The sequence below is a fragment of the Mauremys reevesii genome, linkage group 2 (assembly GCF_016161935.1).
Source record: "Mauremys reevesii isolate NIE-2019 linkage group 2, ASM1616193v1, whole genome shotgun sequence".
NCBI lineage: Eukaryota > Metazoa > Chordata > Testudines > Geoemydidae > Mauremys > Mauremys reevesii.
The window spans coordinates 217,205,594-217,223,879 of NC_052624.1; the positions used below are offsets into that span (position 1 = coordinate 217,205,594).

Consider the following 18,286-nt stretch of genomic DNA (forward strand, 5'->3'; position numbering starts at 1 on the left):
GCTATTGTGGGTAAAAAAACACTTCTTCAGGTGCCACCAGACTCCTTGTTGTTTTTGTGGATACAGACTAACATGCCTACCCACTCATACAGAAGAGACAGGTCTCTCTGGCAGAGAAAAGCATTGCGACAGGGCTTAACAGGCAGGATACAACAGAGGAAGAAACAACCAGAGCAGGTTAGGCACCTGCAAGGGAAGCCCTGGGGTAGGGCAAACGAGGGAACTACAGTGAAACCTGAGAGGGGCAGAAGGTCTGTTAGTTTGAAGATCTGTTTGTACTTTCATTTGGGCTTGCCTGTGCTACCCTGGAAAGGGATTAGACTTTTATGTGACTTCGCTGGAGGGCCAAGCCACAGAGCACCCAGAGGGGACTGTGAGGAAGACAGGCTGATAAAGGCTGTTGCAGGTCCAGGAGAGAGCCTAGTAGGGGCACCAGAGACAAGGGCCCCATGTCACATGATGACCAGAGACAAAGAGGTGCCCATGAGGTGAGGATGCTCAACTACAACTTTCCAAGGATAGTTTTCAAAAATGTTTTGGGGGGTCATACGTTAAGTAATCTCAGACTTATAGGTGTTATGGTAATACAAATAATAATAATGCAGGTAAGTTGTGCATGCTGAGTTTTTGGCATGGTTAATAAAACATGGAATATATATGTGTACATATATAGAGACAGAGGCAGGGCTGGTAGCAGCACCATCTAATATCACTTGGGCTGAAATTTTTCATGCCATGTGTCTGTCTCAGGCCTTTTATTTACATTTCAACCAAAACAATTCAGCCATTTCTGAGAACAAGGCTAGAGAAAAAAATGCTGGTAACCTCTTACTTGAGAACCCCATACTTTGTAGCAAGGACTCAAAATCAGGCACTCAGAAGTTTCATAGATTCATAGACTTTAAGGTCAGAAGGGATCATTATGATCATCTAGTCTGATCTCTTGCTCAACACAGGCCACAGAATCTCACCCACTCACTCCTGTAACAAACCCGTAACCTATGTCTGAACTATTGAAGTCTTCAAATCGTGGTTTAAGGACTTTAAGGTGCAGAGAATCCTCCAGCAAGTGACCCGTGCCCCACGCTGCAGAGGAAGGTGAAAACCCGCCAGGGCCTCTGCCAATCTGCCCTGGAGGAAAATTTCTTCCCGACCCCAAATATGGCAATCAGCTAAACCCTGAGTTTGTGGGCAAGACTCACCAGCCAGACACCCAGGAAAGAATTCTCTTTAGTAACTCAGATCCCACCCCATCTAACATCCCATCACAGGCCATTGGGCATATTTACCGCTAATAGTCAATGATCAATTAATTGCCAAAATTAGGCTATCCCATCATACCATCCCTTCCATAAACGTATCAAGCTTAGTCTTGAAGCCAGATATGTCTTTTGCCTCCACATTAATTTGTGCAACCTTAATTTGCGCCCTTGCACTTATGAATTGTGATACAGTCATTAATTACATGATAATGTGCTACTTTTTCCACCAGACCCCTACCTCATTTAGTGCACAGAATGGACCTAAGGTGGAAATGAGTCAGAGTTGCATAATGAAGGAGACAGTTAGAGTAGACTAGGTCCTACACACATTTGTTGCAGAAGTTAGAAGGTGTGTAGTGAGTGAAGCAGAGTGGGGCAGGAAGGGAAAGGATGGTCTCTTGGTTAAGGCAGTTGAATGCTGCCCTCAAAAACTAGATTCTATCTTTGCCTTTGCTCCAGATCATCCTGTGTGATGCTAAGCAAATCACTCAAACCAGTTATTACTGGGGAGGGATAGCTCAGTGGTTTGAGCATTGGCCTGCTAAACCTAGGGTTGTGAGTTCAATCCTTGAGGGGGCCACTTAGGGATCTGGGGCAAAAATTGGTCCTGCTAGTGAAGGGAGGGGGCTGGACTCAATGACCTTTCAAGGTCCCTTCCAGTTCTAGGAGATTGGTATATCTCCAATTATTACCTTATTACATAGGTGGTCAGTAACTGTGTCTCATTTTTGGTTGCCTGTGTTTAGACCCTGGAAGTCTGATTTGCAGAAGCACTCATCACTCTGAGCTCACTGCTTTGAACATATGAGTGCTTTGAACATATAAGGTGCTATATAATGCTGTTTACTGCTAAAAGTCTTAACTGTCTCAAATTAAGCACAAAAATTAATGGAGACTTTTGTCCTTAATCTTTGTGCCTCTGTAAAATCGGGATAATAACCAGACCCTACTTTCACAGAGATCTTCTGAAAATGTATAGATTTTTTTAAAGCGCTTGGATACTATATTGATGAACACCCAAGAAAAGTCCATGAGGAAGTTAATAATTCCGTCTTCAGAGCAGGATTTGAATAGTGTGCAGTAAATAAGGCCTGGGGCCACACACTGCACCATGAGGAGAAATATTGAATAGCTGCTCGTTCAGTGAGCACTGTCCATCTCGTACACTGAATGAGGCAAGGGTCCTGTGGAAAAAATAGTGTCATGATGATGTAATAAAAGACGGTTTCAAAATGCATACATACAAGGTAGCTGAACTGAGGTTGCACAGGCAACTTTAATTCTGGTATTTCCTAACTTTTGAGTCCTTGACTTTACAACCTTAATAATGTTCTTTTAATTTAGGGGTTTTATGTGTGTAGTAAATATAAAATGTGTTATATGTAAACCTGCTCGCCTTTATTCTCTTTATGAATTCAAATTGTGCGTTGCTTTGCTATGATGAATAAATACTTCAGGGTTTAATCCAGAAATCATATTAATTGGATGTATTTGGGTAATATCAAAGTCATTGTTAATTTTTATTTGGCTCAGATAATGGATAATTTTAGGATCCATCATAAATAAATAAATTTGGCAAATTTTGAAGTAAAACTATAATTGAGAATAGATATTGATCAAGGCTGACCTTTCAAAGTCATCAAATTTATGAATTTAATCAATAACCAAGTTTAAAAATAGAGAGAGAGAACAATAAAGAGAACATGAATATGTTACAATGACCTAGAAATAAGCTTTTTTTTTTACTTAGCTAAAACAATGCAATAAGCTAACCAGCATATTACAGCATACAGAAACAAAGCGAAAATAGTAAGAGAGTATTTTAATTACACTTTGTAGTCTGGTTTGCTCTGTTGAAAAGGAACAACAGACACTATATGTCCCCCTTAAGAGTGCATTAGGTTTAGTATCTTTGCTTGTGGGATTTTCAAGTCAGAAATCTTTCTTTTTCTGCCAAACTATGACTTGAAATGTGTTCTTTATAAACTAAACCCATGGGTTGTTTTACTGAACAAAGGTTTCATACACAACAACTCATTTTTTGTTTCTTTCTGCTTGAAACTTCCATGACCTCCTAACTTTGTAACATAATTAATTCATTGCTTTCCAACTCTCTCTATATCAGGGGCGGCTCTACGTTTTTGGCCGCCCCAAGCAGTCATGCGCGGGAGGCGCCCCGGAGCCGCGGGAGCAGCGGACCTCCCGCGGGCATGACTGCAGAGGGACCGCTGGTCCCGCGTGGCTGCGGACGGTTCGCGGGTCTTGAGCTGCCGCAGTCATGCCTGCGGGAGGTCCAGCCGAGCCGCGGGACGAGCGCCCCGTCCGCAGTCATACCTGCGGCAGGTCCAGTCCTCCCGGGGCTCCGATGCACCTCCCGCAGGCATGACTGCGGCAGGTCCGCCGGCCCAGCCTGCCGCCCCCCCCGGCCGCAGGGGACACCCCCTAGATTTTGCCGCCCTAGGCACCAGCTTGTTTTGCTGGTGCCTAGAGCCGCCCCTGCTCTATATAGACTTTCTTGTTTTGAATACAAACTGGCGTGTCCAGATTGGATATTAAAAAGCGTAACTGTGAGTGAAGAAAACAGTAATAAAAAAAAACACTCCACAAAGCCCAAGTAGGTACCACAGTATCTCTTTGTGTGGAATATGCTTGAATGGGCAAAGAATGAGTTAAAATGTTACAAGGGCTAAGTATGTTAAAATAGTTGGTTAAATTCTCACAAAATGAGAGACAAATCAGACATATTTAAATGGCTGAATTTGGCAATCAGTAGCAAATAGGTATTGCAAAAGGGTGACCACTGGGCTGTGGTTGATAGCAGAGAGGATAGAGGAATCTGTTCTAAATGGAAATCCCAGATTTTGGTTTTCAGAAGGTCTGTTAACAGGGTAACCAAAATTTGGATTTTATGAGTAATGGAGGCTGATAAAATGAATTCATGGTCTGTGTATGGAAGGGACTTTGTGCATGTCTCCCCCACATGGCCTCTTCCACAGCAGCATTCCCATAGTCTGTATATTAGACTCCCCAGGGTCCAGGGATCCTTGAGTTGGCAGGGGAAGGTCGTGGGGAGCATGTATCCTCTTCCACCAGCTCCATGGAGCTCAGGAAGCAAATGTGATATGGCTAGTGGTTGTATTCTGTTTCTCTTGGTGCTCCTTCACCTTTAAGCAGCAGTGGGAGGGTTCTCAAGGAGTGCCACTGGGCTTCATTAGTCCTGTCAGCATGGTTCTGTTAAAGTCACGCTGTCCCAGGTCTGTGTCGGGAGCATCGGAGAGCCAAGATCAGAACAAAGTCACAAGGTTTAGTGGAGTGTGTTGGTAGGTTCTGTGGCTTACATTAGATCTGAATTTGTCCCACAGTTCTTAATTAATACTTCTGTGAGGTAATGTTACTAGCAGAAGTTAGAAGGGGAGCAGACCATTCTAGGCTGGCGATTAATATTATAAGGTTGACATAAAAAAAATAATAATGTGGCTCTTATTTACCTAAGACTGAAAAACAGCAGTTATTTTTAATGTCTATCTATTGCAATTTTAATATCTAACTATTGCAATGTTGTGAATTTACATTAATTCAATATATTTAATACTTTATAGCAACTATACCCAAAAACAAGTAGATCATAAATATCATAATAACTGGAACCACAACTAGTATTGCCAAAATAGTGACATCAGTTCTTAATTTTTCCCAATATGCTACTTTCTTTACAATATCATTATCTCTGGAGACCTCTGCTTGAGGGAAAGGTATTTGAAATACTTTGAAGAAAGAGGCTGCATTTCCAAGTATTATACAGTAATAATTCACTATTATTGGAAATATTTAAATAGATTAGTTATTGAGGGTGTTCATATACTTTTTTTTTTTTAAATTTATCTTTACATCTTTAAAACTTAATTTTGTAAAAGATGTCACTGAAATGGCAAAAAACAAACCACAGGCTATAGGCTTTGAGTATTACAGTACTGAAGTTTTTTGTGGTGGTTTGATGAAAAATAAATTGATTCAAAAAGAAGAATTAAAATATTATCCCCTTTGGTGATTATTCACTGGACTGCTTTTCTTTGTAACCCTTGTGTAAGAAATCTAACACTCTCTGGGACCCAGCCTTTTTCCACGTTGTTACTCCTCATGTGCCAATTCCTAGAATATTGGTTATGCATGGGCAGTGTTTGTCTACAGAGCATTTCATAACTTTTTGTCCATAACAGAAAATGTGTGCCAAACTGAACTCAAAGGATTTTAATTTGATGACAGATCTGCTGTGCTGTGAGTTCTGTCACTCACATCTGGAACAGAGAGACTGAGAGATTCAGCAAATATCCTACTAGCCTAGGGGAAAGTTGCCTGAGCTGGGAAAGAGGCAACTGACAGGTCAAATCTCATCTCTTCTAACTTTTGTTTGAATTCCCATGCAACTCACTAAGTTTATAAGCCCCAGCACTAGGGTGACCAGGTGTCCTGATATTTAACCGTTTGTCCCGCATCCTGATCAATGTCCAATCAGGACACCATTTGTCCCGATATTCAGGTAAGGAGGTGAGCGGGAGGGAGGCGCTGACCCCGTGGGTGCTCCAGGGCTGCAGCACCCATGGGGAAAAAATTGCAGCCAAGCTCCCCCCTTCTCACCTCCTTCTCCCCCTATCCTCCCAGCACGCTGCATCCCTGCTGTTTGGCAGCACTTAGCGCTTTCCAGGAGAGGGGAGGAGTGGGGATGTGGTGCGCTCAGGGTAGGAGGTGGAGAAGAGGGAGGGCAGGGGTGGGGATTTGGGGGAAGGCGGTGGAATGGGGGCGAGGCGAGGGCGGTGCAGGGGCAGAAAGAGGCGGGGGGTGGGCAAGCACCCAGCCAGCAGAGGGAGAGTCGGTGCCATAGGGGTGAGTGGCAGGCGGGGGGGGGTGAAGAGGTGGGCGGGTGGGGAGGTGAGCGGTGGGTAGGGGACTGAGGAGGGATGCAGCAACCCAGTGGCAGCTGGGGGATGAGGAAGGGCATGAGGGGAGTGAGCGGGGAGAGGGCGGGACCTGGGGAAGAGTGGGGGCAGAGGCTGGGAGGAGTGGGAGTGGACTGTGGGTAGGGCTGATGGCACCCCAATGTGTCCCGATATTTTAGTGTGGTGATCTGGTCACCCTACCCAACAGGGAAGGCAGTTTGGAACAGCTGATGAAACCTGGTCCCTTCTCCCTGCTTCTGTTTTTCATTCATTATCAGATTGCTAATAGGTGAAGGCACAGAACACAGTCTCTCATATGACACGCCCCAATATTATCCACTGCACTGCCTTTCTGAGTGACTAAACCAGTTTGGGTTATGCTATCTCTAGCCACTACTATAAGCCATACTTCTCTGCTGAATAGTAACTAGTTTTGTAACACAGTGTGAAAGTGTGTGCCAAGCCCTCCTCCCATGGCTGCTATTCAAAGGGGCTAGCACTTAAATCTAACATAGGGATCTGAAAGTCAAGGAGGGCAAACACTGCTGCTGATCGAGAGGGACAGCGGTTGGTGCATGTGATGTACTCAGTGTACTCTCGAATACACATTTTGTACGTAAAAACTGTGATAATCTACAAACTACAGTGTGAAAAAGCAGAACACACAAGATTCACATTTCAGTCATTTGTCACACATTTAGTTGTGTAACCTACAGTTCAGTGTGCTATGTGTTCCACTCCCCATGTACCCATGTTCATGTCCCCCAGTATCCAGTCCACAAAGGATGGGAGTCTCACAGCTCTCAGTTTGAGACTTCGGCTTTTTAGGACAACCTACAAAGACTTATGCTTGTAACTTTGGAGGTCATCTATTCAATCCCCAATGTTGGCGAGTGGTAGCTCTCATATTTGGAAGTGTCCCATACTGGCATTTTTGAATGTTGAGAAAGATTTTTTCATACTGTCAGGATACAGGCTCAGAGGAAAGGGATCGCAGTGGGCACTGCATGCCTTCTTGTTCAGTGCAGGCACATACCCTGCTTCTGCAGCTGTGTCTAGTTTCCAAAAAATTATGAGAGGCTACAGAGCATCTAGGGAAGTGAGTGATGAAACAGTCTCCTTCATGGAGGTTCCCTCCAGCTTCGAGGTTACATCATCACTGTTGAACATGTAGGGTTGCTCTTGTAATTATGCATCACCATAAAATGTTTATTGAGGCAACTGTTACATCTCCCACACTTCAGAAAGGTCAACATCATCAGGAGCAGCTTCAGCAGTGCAGTTTTTCTCTCTGATTACCAGGCAGGTGCAGCTCTCCTCCCTGACTTTGGGAAGCTTGGACTGAGGTATACCAAAACTGCATAAAAACACCCCCAGGAAACTAGTTAATGAAAACTGTTTTGTGGCTGTTGAGGTTGTGGTAGGACATGCTCCACTCACCCAAAACCTTAAAATAATGGAAATAAGACCTGAAAAGGAAAGACTTGTGCATTCCTTTTCATCTTTGTACAGCCTACAAAGCTACTGATAGCACATTCCAGTGTTCCAAAGGGCTATCCCTCCATCTTCAGTAGATATGAAAAGGAAATGTGTACCCCATCTTCATCGAACTTGCACTCAAACACAAAAGCTTAACAGTGATCTCAGCAGTGCTAAGGCAGAATAACTTCCCAAATGCTTGAATAGATGACAGTCAGTGTGTTGATCTGTTGACATAATAGATATAAAAGCATAGGTTACTGTGAAGGATTTTTTTAGTGTGCAGTTTTGACGAAGTTGGGGTACATTGTTTTTGGTATAGGTTGTAGATGGATGCAGAAAGCTCATGGAGTTGCATTATCAATAATATTGTAGGCAGTATGAAGGTGGAAAGGAATGCACAAGTCTTTCTCCTTATCTTCTTATTTGCATTCTTTAAAGGTTTTTGGTGGATTGAGCATATCCTACCACAACTGCAGCTACTACTAAATGTGGTTTACATGTGTATGTATAATATTTCTGTGTGTTAGTATATGGCCAAATTCTTGCCAATGCCACCAAAGCAGGACCCCATAAAGCTGTTCTCAACTGAGCAGCTGAGGATTCCCAAAGGGCAGAGAACTTCATGGCTGGTACCATCAGTTACGACTGCTCTACACCACCTGCTGCTATTCTCTGGCAATCCATAGATGGCTAAATGGTCCCTTGAGACTGCTCTAACTTTACACCAGAGACTGAACTGGAGCCCAACAGCCTTGTGGGGTTATGGGAATACAAAGGAAATGTACAGCCACCAAGTATAGCTTGGCCAGATCTGAGTATTGAAGCCACTGAGTTTGTGGCCCACTGAGTTTGTGAATTAAGTATCTTATAGTTCATATAGTGTTCTTAGTTTCTTTTCATTCTGTGTTTACTGTGGAAAATCCTCAGGGTAGGCAAAGCCAATCCAGTATTTTCCATTTGTTTGAAAGCAGTGGCATCAGCCACATAATGAAGTAGACAGACAAAAATGAAAGCAGTTGTTTTCTTTTTCCTGTTTCTCCATTCATTGTAGTTGTTGCTTTTCTCACCTTGTGAGCGTCTCCGCAAGTGAGCAGATGCTTTGCAAATTGGGATTTCCCGGCAGAAATGTTTGAAGCATGCGCTAGCTTTGTCTTCCACAACAGTGCTGACCTCCAGTTGCTCAGGGAAGAACTCTTCATCTCTCTCTCTCTCTGCTGTTCAGTTGATTATGATCCTGAAAGAAGGGGGAGATAACAAGGGACAGAATGAGAGAGAGGGTGGTACTACAGAGAGAGGAATAGACACACCCTTGGTAGAACATTGGAAGAAGAATCACAGGCATGACTGGCACTTGGACGTGGCACATGATTAGCACCTGATCACAGAGCTTAATGATTCCTACTTCTGTGACATTCCGTGTTCCCAGTTTTCTAGAAAGGATCCTTGAGCCTCTAAGTTTAAAGACTGTAGAACACAGTTAGAACTGATCAGAAAATTGATGTTTTTCCTGTGAAAATTTTGACCAAAAAGTGGGGGAAATTGTCAAAATTTTCCACTGAAAAGTTCAATTTTTCAGTGTAAAATCAAAACCAAAATATTTCAGCTGAAAAACCAAAATGTCTCAGTTCTGAAAGGCTGTCATTCTGCCTGATAAGAGTTGTAGGGTGGTTGCCTCATGCTCCCATTCTCTTCTACAGGCTGGGCTCCCTGGTTGGACTACATCTTCCATGATGCACCAGTTCTCTCTTCCCATGATGAGGGAAGGCAGTCGAATCATGGAAGATGTAGTCTGGCTGGGGAGCCTAGCCTATAGAGGAGAAACATACAACTCCTAGAAGTAAACATGGCAGTATATTCAAATCAAAATAGTTCAGTTTATGGGCATTGGCTTTTTTGATGCAAAAATCAGAATTTTCCATGGAAATAAAACAATTCATTCTCTTGTTCTCACACACTCTCACACTCACATTCTAACACTCATTCACACTCATGCTCACACACACGCCAAACCCCATTTTCCATCAAGAGCTTCTCCTGTTGACATAGCTACTGCCTCTCAGGTAGATGGATTAGTTATGCTGACGGGAAAAGCTTTCCTGTTAGCATAGTAGTATCTTCATTGTAGCATTATATGTGTAGATGAGTACTAGAGATGGAGATGAAATTGATACAAAGAGATAAGCAAGGAGGTAAAATTCTTTACTATTAGAACAGCAGTATGGGTTTCAGGAACCCTGTTGCTAATGATACTGCCATTTCACAAATGTGGGTGTCTATACTCCCCTCCCCAAAACAGAGTAGGGCTTTATTTCTGACTCTACTAGTAGCTTGATGGGTGGTCTTAGAAAATCATTTAAAGCTGGATTCTGATACCTTTACTCTTTCTGAATAATGCTGTTTCATGGAGTAATTTACCTGTCTGCCTCAGCTCTCCTATTTTTAAAATGGGGATAAAGTTTCTTAACCACTTTTGTAAAGTACTTTGAGATACATAGATGAAAGGTGTTATATGAGTGCATGATATTATTTTTTGATAACTATCCTCATGAATTTCGCAGGGTTTTCACCAATAAATAATGTGAAAACTTAGAGTTGGTCAAGGAAACAGTTTTCCCATCCCATGAACATTTTGGAGACTTTGGAAGATTTTTCCATTCTAAATCAGGAGAAAAAATGAAATTTCAATCTTTTTTTGGTCAAAAAAATTATCAACATCAACTCTTTCCCATGAAAAGTTTCAGTTTTGATTAATCTGCATTTTTGATGATAAAATCTTGAGTCAAGAAATTCCTGATTAGTTCTGCTAGTGTAGTTTCTTAGAGAGAGTGAGCAATATGGATGCAGCATTCTTTATTTTTCACTGTAATAAATTTGCATGTATAAGACATGAATATGCCTATGTACAGTGGAATCCAATGCTCAATCAGTCACATAACAAATAATCTTCCACTGGTCAGTTAATTCTTTCATGTTGAATACATAGGTTACTCATTAAACCGGATGGTTTTGCTTATTTTTACAGAATTTGCATTCTATTAAAATATTTGTGCCTCTTTTTCTTACATAACAGTACTTTTCTAATGTTATATTTTCCTGACATCATAAACAATGGACTTCAAACAGTAGCACAGAAATGTCCTTAGGCTAACATAACCCCCCACTGTATTGTGGAACTAAATGTTTTGTTAATATTTTCTTTAAATAATTGATAAACCATAATCTGTAGTGTTTCTCTTTGATATTAGAAGTCTCTCCCTATACAGCAGCTGAACATAAGTGGCTCTCGGGGTTGTATTCTAAATGTAATCTAGGTGTACTCAAGCAAAATTACCACCATAAAATTATAAAACGTACTTTTCTTTGACAGACAAGATCTAAAACACTACAGGGCACATACTATACGGGATTATCTGTACTCCCTACAGCCATCTGAAAATTGCAAGGAAAGTTTCATTAAGTTTCAATATAGAGAGTAAGGAAATAAATCTAAATAATTTTCACCTGCATCTTTCCATGTTTCCATGAGGCCAGAAAAGTGTGGGCATGTTTTAAGTCTAAGTGAAATAGCTCAAATATTTTTGAGTTATAGATATATGAAAGTTTATGGGTGTAGTTTTCAGGAATCCTCTGTCTTGGCCTAGCTTAGCTCCATTGAATTCCATGAGAGTATTACTTTTGACTTCAGTGGGAGTGGGCTTAGAACAGCACTAAGCCCTTTTGAAAGTTCCACCTGAATGTTTCAGAAATTGATGCAAAGTTCACTGAAATCAACTTAAAGATTCTCATTGACTTTGACAGGCTTTGGTTTAGTCCCCTAAACATTTTAAAAGACTAACACTTTATGGGAAGTTTATAACTCAACTGGATCCATTCTCATAATTGAAATTAAAATGCTGATACAATCAAAATAGTGAATAGGATAATTTGGGGGGGGGAATGGTATTTAAATTGTACAATTATTCAAGTTTTCTTTTGAACAGAGACTTGTTTGCATCCCAGATGCTAACAGAAAAAAGGATAAGAGAAATATTTTTTTCACAATCAGAGTAAGTGGGAGGATTTTTGTATGGCAAAGAAGGGACTGGTTTTCTGGGTTTAATTTTTCTCTATTAGAGTTTAAAAAATTGCATGTAGCATATTGTGGAATAAAATGAATGGCTAAACAATAGTGATGAAAATTCTCTATGAAAGAGTCTGATTCTAAGACATGATTGTTGACTGTGAATGGTTTTAATGGCAGCTGATGAATATTGGTGAAAATATGATGGTGAAATTAATCACCAGCATTAAGAATTAGGAGATGAAATATTATAGAATTCAAAATTGGCATTAACGTGGGTATTAGAATGGTCCAAAGAGGAATTGTTGATGGTGTTAAACGACTGAAAATGGAGCAGCTTGGGGATCAATGGGTGAATGATATATGGAGATGGAGGCAGATGCTCAGTAGTAGACAAATGTAAAGTAAGGGATGGGGGAGGGTGGCTTGCCCTGGCGGAAAGAAGAATGGTAGTGGATGAGCTGTGGAGTTATTTTGAACTGAACTATTGTCTGTCACCACTAATGTAGCATTATTTACTTGGTAAAAGTAAAGACAAACATTTTCTGTGGAAATTTATTTAATCTTTGAGCCTTTTCTATGTGGTTTTAAACATAGACGTTTTACTTCTATTTCAAGGGAATAAAAACATCTTTTATGACAGTGAATTGACACTGAATCATAGAAAGGAAGGGCTGGAAGGGACTCGAGGTCATCTAGTCCATCCATCCACATTCAGGCAAGAATAAGTATACTTAGACCATCCCTCACAGGTGTTCCCTTGCTTAACTTATCCCTATGTTTAGAATTTTCCCTAATATCTAACTGAACTCTCCCTTGCTGCAAACTAAACTAAATGCTTCCTGCGCTATCATATAAATGCAACGTACTTTGGCATTCCAGTGGGTAAATTATTCAGTTACTTGAACATTTTCAATCCATTAATAAAGTGCAGTGAACCTAATTTCATCCCCCACCCTTGCACAGCCTCATGTACTCACCTCCCGTCACACCCTCATCTCCTCTTCCTTCCCCACAGATTTCCAAAATACCAAGTATATCCTTCCGCTAGGTCCTATCACATCATCTGCTTTCTTCACTAGATTCTCCTTTGTATCCCAGACAATACCCAATACCTCTAGGTGAGACCTAGATGGGTAAGAATTGTATTTTTGGAAAACTGTTGACCAGGATAATCTTGAATACATTTGCCATTACATTTTGAAAGTTAGTAAATATTCCTCATAAATTGATCAGTTAATCACCAATGTTTGAAGCAATAGTGTACCTAATTATAATCAATTTGTTGATTGACTACCTTGATGTCAGCAGCATTGACAACTAAGTATCATTGTCAGCTTGAATTATAATGGGCCAAAAAATTATTCAGATTTCAGCTGGTTTTACATGAAATGCAAAATGCAGTTAAAGTCAGCAAAAGAGAATGGACCTCCTGGTTGAATGGAGTACCTGTAGGAACCGACGGGAGCATTAAAGGTTTGGAGCAGGTCCTGCCAGTAAAATAGGATCCATTTTTAGAAACTGGACATCTTGTAGGCCAAAACCTAGTCCCAAAGGAGACATAAGCTTTTGCCTTCTTCCTTGCTTTTATAAATGAGATTCACTTCCAGTTGCATTAATAACTGCAGAGGTGGAATCCACCTCTAGAACATTTCCAACACTGCTGGTTTAACACCATTGAGTCTCTGTATTGTAGTGACTTGGAAGTTGCTTTGCAGCTTTATCTAGTCCTCAGGGAAGTGCTATGGAAAAAATTGCCCTTGCATCATATTAATGATCCATAAAACGTCCCTGAATTTGGTCCTTTTATCTGATCAGCAAATTTACAGTCTAAGAAGTCTGCCTTTACTGAGATTTGAACAAAAGAGAAAACCCTTTGATCCTAAAGTATTTCATCCCTCTCACTTCAGCTAAAAGTCTTTAATATCTGAGCATCACCATGCCTAACCTCTAGACACCTAGAAAATCACTGAGATTCAGCATCTAGGCTGAAAGATATGAGGGAGTTCCTCCTTTGCTCTGCTCCCTCCCAACCACTCTCATTTTATGTAATCTCGTCTATAGGGACCCAGACCGTCAGGTGAGCTCTGAAGGTATTTACTGGAGTGAGCCCCACAGGAGAATTATGACTGCATTTAATTACTTGTTCATTCAGTTATTAACAGCTCAAATGGAAAATCCTTTACTAATTGCATCGTGCAATACCTAATTGCTGCTAGATAAGTCATTACTCAGACTGGGAGAATAAAAGTGCTGGCACTGTGTCCTCCTCCTCTGCCTTTACAGACTAACTTCTGGTCCTCATTGAGCTCTGACTATTTTCTTTCCCATCCCTGAATAGACACAGGGCTCTCTTCTTCCCATCAGTTCCCACATACGGCTGCAATTCAGTAAAGCACCTGAGCACATGTTTTGCTGAATAGGGATGGGATTACTCAGGTGTTCAATTGGTTTGCTCAAGAGGGGCCTGTATTCTGGAAATAGAACACAAATCTATTTACAAAAAAAACCCACCTTTTAAAAAATATTAAGGCTGCATAGGTAAAAACTCAAACATTCTGACACACCAGATCAAAATTTGCACTATGGTATAATTTACCTATGTGCCATTTCTCAAAGAACATATAATTTTTCTTCCTGCAATGTTAGACACACATGGTATTTTATAATTCTTGTATTCTTACACTGTTTTCATTGTTGTGGTCCAGTATATCTTTACTGACACTTCATTATATAATGTCTCTCAGAGGTATTGTATTGTAGTAATTTCCTCAGCATGCATGTACCATATGCTTTCTTTTTCAGTATAAGGTAGTATTCTGTTCTTAACAACTGAAATGTCATTAGCACAATGAGAAAGAAAGCATTATATAAAATATTGCTCTGGAGCACTGGATTCATTGTACATTCATTCCTTCAAAATATATAGTTGTCTAAGTAATTATATAAGTAATGTATAAGTAAATAAGTAATATATAGTCAGATTCTGCTACCCTTTCTTCCATTGAGTAATACTTTAAAGAACAATAGCTGCCATTTAATGGACCAATACAGTAAAGATGGTATAGGTAAAAGGAACATGATTTCAGTAGAACTGCTCACAGAACAATGTGTGTAAGAGTGGCAGAATCTGGCCCTATATTAATTGGTATATTTCATTACAATTTGTGGAAACAATTGGCAGTGGTAGGCAAAGTGTTCTGCAGCACAATAAAGGACAAATATTTCTTCTAGCTATATTCAAATTTCTCATAGGAGATACTGTAAACCAGGGGTAGGCAACCTATGGCATGCGTGCCGAAGGCGGCACGCAAGCTGATTTTCAGTGGCACTCACACTGCCCGGATCCTGGCCACTGGTCTGAGGGGCTCTGCATTTTAATTTAATTTTAAAGGAAGCTTCTTAAACATTTTAAAAGCCTTATTAGTTTACATACAACAATAGCTTAGTTATATATTATAGACTTTAGAAAGAGACCTTCTAAAAACGTTAATGTATTACTGGCACACGAAACCTTAAATTAGAGTGAATAAATGAAGACTCGGCACACCACTTCTGAAAGGTTGATGATCCCTGCTGTAAACAGACAATTTCTTTATTGAGCAGTATTATTTACTTCACCATGTGGAAGTCGCATATATCACTTAAAATGTACATGGAATGCAACAAAATTATTTGAAAGAAAAAAAAATTAAATATGCCAATAGAGACAATGAGTAAAAGTATATAAAAAGAATTCAATAAAAATGAAACACATGCTACTAACCAATAATTACCTCCTTATCATTTTTTCCTAGCCATTAATGAGGGCCAGAGGAGTTGGCCTGGTCATTAGTTGTAAGAGCATGCTTGATATGGAAGTCATTGTTGTAACATTTGTAAATGTAATGTAAATTATGTAAATAATTATGTAAATAATGTAAATTATCTGTTGCTGAGCTAAAAAGTTCAGCTCCAAATTGTGATAGGAAAATAAGGAGACAAAGCAGTCTAGTGGAAAGTGCAGGAGACTTGGAGCTGAGATTTTGTTTTCATTCTTTGTTCTACCACTGACAATCTGTGTGACCTGACACAAGACACGTAACCCTTGTTGCTTTAGTTTCCATCATGGGTATAATACTTTTTACCACTAGATCTGTGCATAGAAGGGTAATTCATTTCATGGAGAATTTCAATATTATGAAATTTGGTTTAATTCTGATTCAGAATGAAAACCAAATTCCAAAATACAAAAGGGTATGGAGCCCTCTCTTTGGGGCAGTCCACCTGGCTGGTCGTCATGGAGCCAGGAGCCTTTCACCTTTGAAACCCTAGGAATCCATGTTGCAAAGGAACTGTGAGATTGGCGGGGTAGACTCCCAAGGCTTCTGGGCTCTCTGTTCCATATCAGCCTGGACTGTCGAGGAGCTGGGAGGGCAGATAGACACACTGGGTAGACAAGCTTTCATCAGAACTTTAAAATCTACCCATCTCTGAAACATTTCAATTACAATGAATTGGCAAATTTTAACAACAAGTTTCATTAGAATTTTCCGGATTAGCATTTCCACATTTGCAAAGGACTTTGTTACTCTTAGAAGTAAAATATATTATACAGTGCAACAAAACACTTAATCAGATGCTTAACTTTAACTACCAACTTATGTCTATGACTATCTGGCAAAGTACTTAAGGGCATGGATAAGTCTCTTGAAGTCAGTGGGGAATTTTTAATTTTAAGCACCTGTTTAAATGCTTTGCAGAATGAGGGCCTCAGAGAATAGAGTTGCAGAGACCACTATTGGTAAGGCTGCGTAAGCACATTCATTCTAATGCCCTGTTTTAAATCACTTCTAACTTTCCAACATTTGTCTAGTGAGCTGAAAAATTTAATTCTTTCTCTATGCCTGAAGGTGAACTCTGAGAAGTTTGAGCGAAACAATTTTGCCATATTTGAATAAAAAGGAGAATGGAAAGATATTTTCCTCATTTCTTTTTTTTTAAAGTTTGCAACTTTTTTAAATCCCTATAGGCAATCATCTTGTACAGCATCTGACTCTGGACTCCTTTTCTGAAATACCTTCTCTTTATCCATTCTAAATTGGAAGCTTATCATGGGGTGTGTATGCCCCTTTTGCCATTGTCAGTAGGACGCTAGCCGGTAAGCTAGCTAGATGAGAGGAGAGGTGCAGCTGCTGGAAAGGACACCAAACCTTTAAGGAGGGAACTAGATTCAAGGCATCTGAAGCTAAGAGCTTGGTAACTTTTTTTTATTTAGAAAACAAGCCAACTAAGGGGAATCACAGTCTCTTCTCATTAAGATAGTGCAAAGATTTCCTTGTCAGGAAGAATTCTCCTCTGAAATGACACTCTCATGGCTGGATAGGGAGGCGAAAGGTGGCTGTGATTCACTCAAATGCCAAATGCAGCAAGCCCAGATGGGATTTCTTATGTTACCACTCATGCCTACAGAAAAACTCTTGTTGCCTCAGGTACAGACATTTGCCAAATGTATTGGAGTCTAGCAGCAGAATCTCTCTTACACACAGGCACCAGTGCATAAGTGTTACATATATTTTTAAAATCAACAGCCGAATTCCTACAGAGCATCAAATTCAGTCAGGAAGTGGTGTTTCATTGGCCTATATTTTATATTATTGAGTAAAATACTTCTCTTTTTATTGTATTTCCTTCTACTGCCCTTCCGTCTTATAAAACATTGATGCCAAACTGCCAAATTTCATTGATTTACCGAAGTGAAAACTCCTGAACTTGCAAACCTGAACACACTGAATACAAAGCTGGTCAATGTCCTAGTCCATACCTGTATGCTTAAATGTCTGCTACTGCATTTTTTAAAGCATTTGAAGTAAGGTCATTTTACTCAGTCTACTAAAGACATTTGGCCAAAGCGTGTACTCAGTTTACCATGAAATCTGTAATAGCAGGCAAGCCCCTGAAAGCAAATAAAGTGTGTGGGTATAAGCAAGAGAATGTGAGCCAGCTGTTAGTTTTTTATTTAATTCTATGCAGTTATGAAAGCATCAATTATTCTAAACAGAATGCAGGAGGGATACCCATAAGATTCTAATCCCTGATGTTTTAAATTGCCACCTTCTCTCCCCAAAACCCTGCATCAGACCAACCCTGTATGTGGGGGACATTCAAATATAGAAGTGACTTTTGCAGCATGACCCCCCACCCATCTTAATCTGGAGCTACAAACTCATGAGGAAAATGTATAATATAGAAAATAATTTTCAAGACACACTCATAGAATCATAGAATCTCAGGGTTGGAAGGAACCCCAGGAGGTCATCTAGTCCAACCCCCTGCTCAAAGCAGGACCAAACCCAACTAAATCATCCCAGCCAGGGCTTTGTCAAGCCTGACCTTAAAAACCTCTAAGGAAGGAGATTCCACTACCTCCCTAGGTAACCCATTCCAGTTCTTCACCACCCTACTAGTGAAAAAGTTTTTCCTAATATCCAACCTAAACCTCCCCCTCTGCAACTTGAGACCATTACTCCTTGTTCTGTCATCTTCTACCACTGAGAACAGTCTAGATC

General features: G+C 40.4%; 1 protein-coding gene and 1 long non-coding RNA gene across 10 annotated transcripts in view; one reads left to right on the forward strand and one right to left on the reverse strand.

The window, feature by feature from the left end:
* The window catches only part of SNTG1 (syntrophin gamma 1), a 510,494-nt gene that overhangs the window by 386,374 nt on the left and 105,834 nt on the right, over positions 1-18,286 (forward strand). The gene's annotated exons all lie outside the window — the stretch shown is intronic.
* LOC120398191 overlaps positions 5,120-18,286 on the reverse strand; it is a 37,208-nt gene continuing 24,041 nt past the window's right edge. For 3 of the 4 annotated variants that reach the window (XR_005594237.1, XR_005594235.1, XR_005594236.1), the window contains 2 exons: positions 8,746-8,912; positions 5,120-7,553 (listed from right to left, as the gene is read on the reverse strand). This is a non-coding gene — a long non-coding RNA (uncharacterized LOC120398191). Of the gene's footprint in view, positions 7,554-8,745; positions 8,913-12,718; positions 12,842-18,286 lie in introns of those variants that run through there. The other variant, XR_005594234.1, reaches the window with a different exon arrangement.